The sequence below is a fragment of the Lathyrus oleraceus genome, chromosome 5, assembly GCF_024323335.1.
Source record: "Lathyrus oleraceus cultivar Zhongwan6 chromosome 5, CAAS_Psat_ZW6_1.0, whole genome shotgun sequence".
NCBI lineage: Eukaryota > Viridiplantae > Streptophyta > Magnoliopsida > Fabales > Fabaceae > Lathyrus > Lathyrus oleraceus.
The window spans coordinates 458,385,138-458,396,019 of NC_066583.1; positions in this window are offsets into that span (position 1 = coordinate 458,385,138).

A 10,882-nucleotide genomic window follows, 5' to 3' on the forward strand; every position below is an offset into this window, starting at 1 on the left:
GCTTAACCATTTGAACTCTCTTTTTCACCGAACAGATGTAAGGCTTACAAGTAATGACGTTTCTTTTACCCAACTTTTTACCTTTTTTGATAACTGCTTTCCAGGATCTCTTGATCTTTTTTACCATTGGATGATCTGCTTCACTACTGTGTAAGATAAAGGGCTCTGGGGCACAAGCTCTTGGAGGACCATTCTGGGGTAACCATGATGTCTCAAGGATAACACATGGTTGTAGTGGATGTAGCCCTTGATTCCTATCAAAAGTACATTAGGGAAGTCCCTAATGCTGACAATAATATCCTTGGTTTCCTACTCTCAAATGTACCACTTAACATGACCAGAGGTGAGGCATGCTAACTTCTGAGATGGCTTGAGATCCTTAGAGACAAAAGGGCCTTCTTCGGGCATGTGAGATTTGAACCTAGCATTCAACAATTGCACACAACACAAGATAGTTCCTCCCTTCACTCATAGAGAGCATAATGAAGGTCAACTAAGAGAAACGGTACAGGATTACTAAAGAACAAGATCCTCACAGCTAGATGGTCCACAAAATGGTCAATATTTGGAAAGAGAACTATCCCATATACCAACATAGCTAACACAACATAGAAAGCTTTACAATTCCCAGCTTTCTCCATCTTCACAACTTGATCTTCCAAGAACTTTCTAGAAAAACCACTGAAGATTTCTTTCACATCCCAATTTTCTACGACTTCAAAAACCTCCAAACCTAAAGCCTAAGTTATCCTCTTGGGAGGAATACCTTCGTTAAACCTAGGAAATGGATTATGACCCCTCAAATTCCAGTCTATAATCCTCTCGAATTCCTCCAAGGTAGGAGTCAACTAAAAATCAGAAAAGGTGAAGCAACGTATAGGTGGATCATAGAAGTGAGAAATATTCACAGTTGTTATCATGTCCATCTTCTTATTCAAGATGCTCAAAATTCTTCCATAGTTTTTCACGAAGTCGGTGAGTTTGACCGACAGCGTCACTTTGGAACTCAACTTCTGCAGACTAATAAGGTCCACTTTCTTGTATTTGAACTGAAAGGTGTTTTTTATCTCAGGATTCATTTTTCTAATAAGTATTGAATTCTTGAAACAATTTGAAACAAACTAAGAGTTTTTCTTTTTATGTGTATGCAATGAATGGATGAATGTAATATTTTTTGGTATAGGTTCAAAGGTCCGAGGTATTGATGAATCTTATTGCTTTCCAAAACGGGGTTCTCACCGGGTATGATCTAGGGTCTTTGTAAAGTACCCCAGAGTCACGGATTCATAAGAATGTTTGACGCTTACGGAAAATGATTTACGGTCATCAACTTCATCAAGGGAATCTATTCTGGGGGAGGTTCTCGTACTGACTCTTACGAGGTATCCACCTCGGAAGTCTGCATTATGCAACCATCGACTTCGGTTCTAGATAGGGTACTCAGAGTCATGGATTCAAAAGATTGTTTGTCGTTTACAGCAAATGTTTGTCGGTGAAGCTAACGGAAATATACTCGAACGTATCTGTCATACCCCAATTTTGTTCGGGCATAATCTTCATACATTCGATTTTAATTTCAGTTTCCATCATATGTATAGCATGACATGCATTTCATCATGAATAATACTTAAAATATCAGTCGGAATAAATTCTCGAATATACAGACAAATTGGTTAAATCATTCCTCAAGTACGTGCAAAATCAGCGAGTAAAAAAGTTTCAAAATGAAGCTTGCAGACATCAGTATTATTAATCTATGGTTTGCATAGTTTAATCTGGTGTGCTCGTTATATTTTTTTGATGACTTTTTCGGTTGCATTTTGATCTGTCTGAGCCTTTTTACCGGTCAAAAATTATTTTAGAATTAAAAGAAATGTTGTATTTTTCCAATAAGTTTATTTAGCACTAATCATTTTAATGTATTCAGTTTAATTTTTTGAGCAAATTTTCGCCCGACTTTTATGCATTTTTAGTCATTTTAATTTTGTTCTTTTGTCAAATTAACCCGAAGTATTAAATAGAATTTTCCATGTTCTCATTTTATTTTTATCATGTGTATTTAGAAAGATGTGAATTTTATTTGATTTGGTTGATTTAAATTGTTTTAAATCAATTAAACTATCTAGAATGGACATTGTAGGCATTTTGAATTATTTGTGTTTCTTTGATTAAATCTTTACCATTGATTCAAATTAATCAAAGGTCTAAGTTTGCAATACATATGAATTTCATTGCCCGATTAAAATTTAGAAATTAATTGAATAATATTAATAATGAAAAACAAAAAAAAAAATCTCCCATTTGTTGATGGCAGACAGCGAATTTAAGGGGATGGTTGAAAGAGAAGAATTTGGCTCCCATCTCTTCAAGAGCCACGTGGTGTGACATTATTGGAAGAAAAAAAGAAACGGTTTTGGGAACTGGTGGTCATCCAAACAAGGCCTTAGAAAAGGGCCTTACATGCTGATTGAAGGGGGGACAGTTGGTAACGTTAAAAAAAAAGAAAAAAAAAAAGAGATTCAAAATCCCTTATGAATCCATTTCTCTCTCTTCCACTAACCCGATGTCTTCTTAACAGGCAAAAGACCACAACCCACCACCGAATCATCCTTAAACAAACCTAACTGTGAATCATACAAAACGTCTTCTTCCTCAACCGTCATTCCTCCCCCCAACTACAACCACACTCACCTCTTCCTTTTCTCAATCGACAGTCATTTCACCAACCTACTCCCTCTCTGCGTGTTTTGACAGGATTTTCTTCATCACCTTTAAAATCCGTCGTCGGAAACCTGTCACCGGAAAACCGCACCATCCTTCAACACTCACGTTCACCGGCTACCACCACCAACAAAACTCCATCATTGAAACGACCGTCACAAACAAGTTCTCCCTCTAACCTCCTCCATCGGTGTCCCGACGAACCTTTTCACTACGACTTTGTTCTTATCCACTCCTTTAAAAACTTTAATTTTGTTTGTTGAAGATTTGTTGCTTTTAGAATTCTTAATATTTGAAGTTTAAAGGAAAGGTTTTGAGTCTATCATTGCGAACTTTGGAGCCATAGCGATTTCAAGAACAAAATGAGAGTAGTAGGAGAATCCAAAAAGCAACTGTTATCACCTTTGAATATTTGGTGTTGCTGCAAAACTAAGAACAAATGGAGTTGAAACAGAGAAATTAATTTGCATGATAAACTTCCAAAGCGTGTAGTTTTACACTAAGCTTAAGGAACAATTCACCCCCACCAATCTTTCTATGTTGGATGCAAAAGGAGTTACCGGCGAATTCCCTGCAGGATACTTTGGAATCCTTAAAGAGAATTGCACAATCTCTCTAAGCGTATCTGTTGATAATATTTTACAGAAGAATGTTTCTTTCAATTGCTCTCATGCATTAGAGAAGAGAAAGATGATTTAGAATGAGAAATTAATTGAGATTGGTTTTTTTTTGTTTTCCCACCGTGACCATAACCTGTAATTTATATTGAAAATCACGTCTGTTATGAAACAGTAGCAACTCTTAGAAAAGGCATGGCACTATCCCAATTGCAACTTAGTAACAACGTTTCACATAAGAATAGCAAATATTTGTTTATACGTTGCAACTACTCCTAAAAGAAAGGAAACCAATTAAATGGCACTTTAGACCAATAATAATTACTATAGACCATGCAATTGAAATATGAAAACTTTGAATATAATATTTATAATTATATTATTAATTCAAATAATATAATCATATAATTAATTATTATTTTGGAATTTTTCTCACAATCCCCCACCATTTTCAAAATAACTAAATCTCATAATTCTGGAAAAATCATGGTTTCAGATATTGATATCTCACGATTTGAACCAATACTTAGTAAGATATGGGTTTCACTCATCCCGAATAGACATTGGTAGACAAGCTTTGAACCAACTACTCATTAGAACAAGTGTGCAAAACTTACACATGAAATCTCGATACTATCAAAAGAATTGTAAATATGACACATTTAATAAGGCCCTATGTCATTGATCCTTTTCATGAGAATTTAAGAGTCAAGCCCTTGAACTCTATGAAGCAGCCTACTTCATTCTCATATAGGTAGACTATATCAGAAAAGCTCCCATAATAAGCATTCCAGCAAACATATGTTATATATCTATTAAGAGAATAATCTCATCCTATCACTTTTACTTTTATGGTCTGAGTACTTTTTGCCCATTGGGATGTTTCTATTGTTAAGTACTTCAATCACTCTAATAATATACTTTCATCATTGAACTCAAGACTTGATTTTAATCAAGTGTGAGTTGAGTTTCCACTATTGGTGATCAATAAGATATGGGCTTGAGACCCATCCCCAATGATGTCTTCAACATCATGTCTTTTGTCAGACCTTTCGTCAAAGGATCTGCAAGATTATTATTAGTTCTTACGTATATTATGGAGATTACTCCATTTTAAATTAAATCTTTCACATAGCTATGTCTTATACCAATATGTTGAGATTTTCCATTATATACTTGGCTATATGCTTTAGATAGTGTGTATTGACTATCACAATGTATGGATACAGGTGCTATTGGCTTTGGCCAAATAGGTATCTCATACAACAAGTTTCTTAGCCATTTAGCCTCTTTACTACCTGCAGCCAGAGCAATAAATTCTGCAGCCATGGTGGAGTCGACAATGCAAGTCTGTTTCTTTGAACCCCAAGAAACTGCACCTCCACCAAGATTGAAGATCCATCCACTAGTGGATGCATGATCTTCTATATATGTTACCCAACTGACATCTGTATACCCTTCTAAAACCGAAGGATATCCACTATATGTTAAAGTGTAGTTAATCGTCCCTTTCAAGTATTTTAGTACTCTATTAATAGCATGCCAATGATCTTTACTTGGATTACTTGTATACCGACTTAACCTACCAACAACATATGCTATATCAGGTCTAGTACATGTCATAGCATACATCAAGCATCCAATTACCTTTGAATATTCAAGTTGTGCCACTGGACACCCTTTATGTGGTTGCAAATTAACATTTTGATCAAATGAGGTAGAAACGGATTTGCAATCCAAATGATCAAATTTCTTAAGCACCTTTTCAATATAGTGAGATTGGGATAAGCCAATATGTTCACCATCTCTTATGATTTTAATCCCTAAAATCACATCTGTTTCACCTAAGTCTTTCATATCAAAATTTTTGGATAAGAAAACTTTAGTCTTTTCTACCTCTTGTAATTCAGTACCAAAGATTAACATATCATCCACATATAAACAAATCATAACTCCTTTTTCATTGTTGAATTTACTATAAATACATTTGTCAGATTCATTTATTTTGTATCCATTGGCCAACATAACTTGGTCAAATTTTTGATGCCATTGTTTGGGCGCTTTTTTTAACCCATATAAAGACTTAGTTAATTTACACACTTTATGTTCTTGGCCTTTGATAACAAACCCTTCAGGTTGTTTCATATACACCTCTTCATCCAATTCTCCATTTAGGAAAGCAGTTTTAACATCCATTTGATGAATGACAAGTTTATAGATGGAAGCGAGTGCCATAAGCACTCTATATGATGCAATTCTTGCAACAGGTGCATAAGTATCAAAATAATCAATTCCTTCTTTTTGTGTAAATCCTTTAGCGACAAATCTAGCTTTGAATTTTTCAATGGTACCATCAACTTTCATTTTCCTTTTAAAGATCCATTTACAACCTATGGGTTTTGACCCTGGTGGGAGATCTACTAATTTCCAGGTTTTATTACCCATAATCGAGTCTATTTCCTCTTGGATGGCTTCTTTCCAAAAGGCTGAATCTTGAGATTTTATTGCCTCTTCAAATGTTTCTGGATCATTCTCTAGGTTATAGCAAATTGGTCCATAACGATTTATAGAATCATTATTTCCTTCTACAAGGAACATGAAGAAGTCTGATCCATAATTTTTTACTTTTCGGATTCTTTTACTTTTTCTAGGTTCTGAACATCCCAACATATCATTATTTGATACATTATTTTCTAGACTTTGAACATCATAATGAACATTGTCTTTGCAATTTTGAATTGAGGTAAATCTACTTTCTTGAAAAATTGCATCTCGTGACTCAATCACGGTATTAATAGGATATGAGTCATTGGATTCAATAACCATGAATCTATATGCTTTGTTGTTTTCAGCATAGCCCAGAAATACACATTCAATTCCTCTTTCTCCCAATTTCTTTCTTTTTGGTTCAGGCACCTTAACATTTGCTCTACAACCCCAAACTTTTAAATATTTAAGATTTGGTTTTCTTTTCTTCCAGAGTTCATATGGGGTTATCTTGTTCCTTTTATTAGGAACTTTATTCAGTATATAACATGCAGTTAGCATGGCTTCACCCCAATATCCTTTGGATAAACCAGAATATGATAGCATGGCATTCACCATTTCTTCCAACACCCTATTTTTCCTTTCTGCTATCCCATTTTGTTGTGGGGAATAGGGTGCAGTTATTTGATGTATAATACCAGTGGACTCAAAATAATTAGGATGATAAAATTCTCCCCCTCTATCACTCCTAAAACATTTAATAAAAGTTTCATGTTGGAGTTCTACTTGAGCTTTAAAAATTTTGAATTATTCTAAAACTTCATCTTTAGAGTGCATTAAATAAACATAATAAAATCTAGTGCAATCATCAATGAAAGTGACAAAATATTTTTTACCACCAATAGTAGGCCAACCATGTAAATCACATACATCAAAATGAATTAAATCTAAAAGTTGAATTTTTCAATGGTACCATCAACTTTCATTTTCCTTTCAAAGATCCATTTACAACCTATGGGTTTTGACCCTGGTGGGAGATCTACTAATTTCCAGGTTTTATTACCCATAATCGAGTCTATTTCCTCTTGGATGGCTTCTTTCCAAAAGGCTGAATCTTGAGATTTTATTGCCTCTTCAAATGTTTCTGGATCATTCTAGGTTATAGCAAATTGGTCCATAACGATTTATAGAATCATTATTTCCTTCTACAAGGAACATGAAGAAGTTTGATCCATAATTTTTTACTTTTCGGATTCTTTTACTTTTTCTAGGTTCTGAACATCCCGACATATCATTATTTGATACATTATTTTCTAGACTTTGAACATCATAATGAACATTGTCTTTGCAATTTTGAATTGAGGTAAATCTACTTTCTTGAAAAATTGCATCTCGTGACTCAATCACGGTATTAATAGGATATGAGTCATTGGATTCAATAACCATGAATCTATATGCTTTGTTGTTTTCAGCATAGCCCAGAAATACACATTCAATTCCTCTTTCTCCCAATATCTTTCTTTTTGGTTCAGGCACCTTAACATTTGCTCTACAACCCCAAACTTTCAAATATTTAAGATTTGGTTTTCTTTTCTTCCAGAGTTCATATGGGGTTATCTTGTTCCTTTTATTAGGAACTTTATTCAGTATATAACATGCAGTTAGCATGGCTTCACCCCAATATCCTTTGGATAAACCAGAATATGATAGCATGGCATTCACCATTTCTTCCAACACCCTATTTTTCCTTTCTGCTATCCCATTTTGTTGTGGGGAATAGGGTGCAGTTATTTGATGTATAATACCAGTGGACTCAAAATAATTAGGATGATAGAATTCTCCCCCTCTATCACTCCTAAAACATTTAATAAAAGTTTCATGTTGGAGTTCTACTTGAGCTTTAAAATTTTTGAATTATTCTAAAACTTCATCTTTAGAGTGCATTAAATAAACATAATAAAATCTAGTGCAATCATCAATGAAAGTGACAAAATATTTTTTACCACCAATAGTAGGCCAACCATGTAAATCACATACATCAAAATGAATTAAATCTAAAAGTTGAATTTTTCAATGGTACCATCAACTTTCATTTTCCTTTCAAAGATCCATTTACAACCTATGGGTTTTGACCCTGGTGGGAGATCTACTAATTTCCAGGTTTTATTACCCATAATCGAGTCTATTTCCTCTTGGATGGCTTCTTTCCAAAAGGCTGAATCTTGAGATTTTATTGCCTCTTCAAATGTTTCTGGATCATTCTAGGTTATAGCAAATTGGTCCATAACGATTTATAGAATCATTATTTCCTTCTACAAGGAACATGAAGAAGTCTGATCCATAATTTTTTACTTTTCGGATTCTTTTACTTTTTCTAGGTTCTGAACATCCCGACATATCATTATTTGATACATTATTTTCTAGACTTTGAACATCATAATGAACATTGTCTTTGCAATTTTGAATTGAGGTAAATCTACTTTCTTGAAAAATTGCATCTCGTGACTCAATCACGGTATTAATAGGATATGAGTCATTGGATTCAATAACCATGAATCTATATGCTTTGTTGTTTTCAGCATAGCCCAGAAATACACATTCAATTCCTCTTTCTCCCAATTTCTTTCTTTTTGGTTCAGGCACCTTAACATTTGCTCTACAACCCCAAACTTTTAAATATTTAAGATTTGGTTTTCTTTTCTTCCAGAGTTCATATGGGGTTATCTTGTTCCTTTTATTAGGAACTTTATTCAGTATATAACATGCAGTTAGCATGGCTTCACCCCAATATCCTTTGGATAAACCAGAATATGATAGCATGGCATTCACCATTTCTTCCAACACCCTATTTTTCCTTTCTGCTATCCCATTTTGTTGTGGGGAATAGGGTGCAGTTATTTGATGTATAATACCAGTGGACTCAAAATAATTAGGATGATAGAATTCTCCCCCTCTATCACTCCTAAAACATTTAATAAAAGTTTCATGTTGGAGTTCTACTTGAGCTTTAAAAATATTGAATTTTTCTAAAACTTCATCTTTAGAGTGCATTAAATAAACATAATAAAATCTAGTGCAATCATCAATGAAAGTGACAAAATATTTTTTACCACCAATAGTACGCCAACCATGTAAATCACATACATCAGAATGAATTAAATCTAATACTTTAGAATTTCTTTCAACTCTCTTAAAAGGTTGTCTTGTAATTTTAGTTAACATGCATGTGGTACAAGAATTTAAGTTTATATCAAAATTAGGAATTAAACTTGATTTCATCATGTCTTTTAATGTACTAAAATTAACATGTCCTAGTCGCATATGCCATAAATCACAAGACTCAATAGTATAAGCAAAAATTACATTATTATTATTATTATTAAAAATATTACACATGAACATATTCTCACAAAGATAACCTTTCCCCACAAACATTCCCCCTTCGGAGAGAATAAATTTATCTCCCTCAAATACAGATTTGAAACCATACTTATTAAGTAAAGGTACAGAAATCAAGTTTTTCCTAACTTCAGGAACATATAATACATCTTTAAGAGTGAGTATTTTTCCAGATGTGAATTCAATCTCTACCGATCCTTTTCCTTTGACTTGGACAGTAGAAGCATTTCCCATGTACAAAACACTACCATCTTCTTCATTAATGGTCTTGAATAGTTCTTTATTTTTGCACACATGACGGGTAGCACCAGAGTCTATCCACCAAGAATTAACATCTTTTATCATGTTGATTTCAGAAATAACAGCAACAGGATTTTCTTTTATTGCACTTGAATTTTTATCTTTGTTCTTTTTCTTTAAGAACCTGCACTCATGTTTAAAGTGTCCTGGATTTCCACAATGATAACAATTTCCTTTCTTTTTCTTTAGGTTATTATAACCTTTGTGGTTTTCATGAGAATTTTTGAAATCTCGTTTTCTTTTATTGGAATGTTTGCTTGAATTTCCTTCCTCCATCACATGGACCTTCTCTTGAGTACATTGGCTTTTAGTATCATCTTGTTTTCGATACTCTTCTTCTAAACGAAGGTGATTACCCAATTGTTCAAGAGAAATATCCTCCTTCTTATGCTTCATGGTTCTTTTAAAATCTTTCCAAGAAGGAGGAAGTTTATCTATTATGGAGGATACAATTATAGTTTCATCCATGTGCATATTATGTTGTTTGTAATTATTGAGGATACGTTCAATTTCATGCATTTGTTCCATAACAAACCTACCATCTATCATTTTATAATTATTAAATTGAGAAACAAGAAACTTCTTACTTGTAGCGTCCTCTTGCATGTATCTTGATTCCAATTTCTCTCATAACTCTTTTGCAGAGTTACTGCTCTGATAAATGTCGAACAACGAATCGCACATACCGTTGAGGATGTGTCCCATGTATATATAATCATCATTGTCCCACTTTTGTCTCTCTCTAGTTTCAGCAATTGTTTCATCTTCTTTTTCTTCCGGTTTTGGAATGTTAAGGACATACACCACCTTCAGTGTTGTGAGAAGAAATTTAATTTTTTTCTGCCAACGAATAAAATTTCCTCCATCGAATATCTCTAATTTCACAAAGTCAGAAGTCATCTCTTTTAGTGAAGCAGCCATTGAATATGAAAAAAAATTGTTCCTTAAGATTGTTATCGCCTTTGAATATTTGGTGTTGCTGCAAAACTAAGAACAAATGGAGTTGAAACAGAGAAATTAATTTGCACGATAAACTTCCAAAGCGTGTAGTCTTACACTAAGCTTAAGGAACAATTCACTCCCACCAATCTTTCTATGTTGGATGCAAAAAGAGTTACCGGCGAATTTCCTGCAGGATACTTTGGAATCCTTAAAGAGAATTGCACAATCTTTCTAAGCGTATCTGTTGATAATATTTTACAGAAGAATGTTTCTTTCAATTGCTCTCATGCATTAGAGAAGAGAAAGATGATTTAGAATGAGAAATTAATTGAGATTGGTTTTTTTTTCCCAACCGTGACCATAACCTGTAATTTATATTGAAAATCACGTCTGTTATGAAACAGTAGCAACTCTTA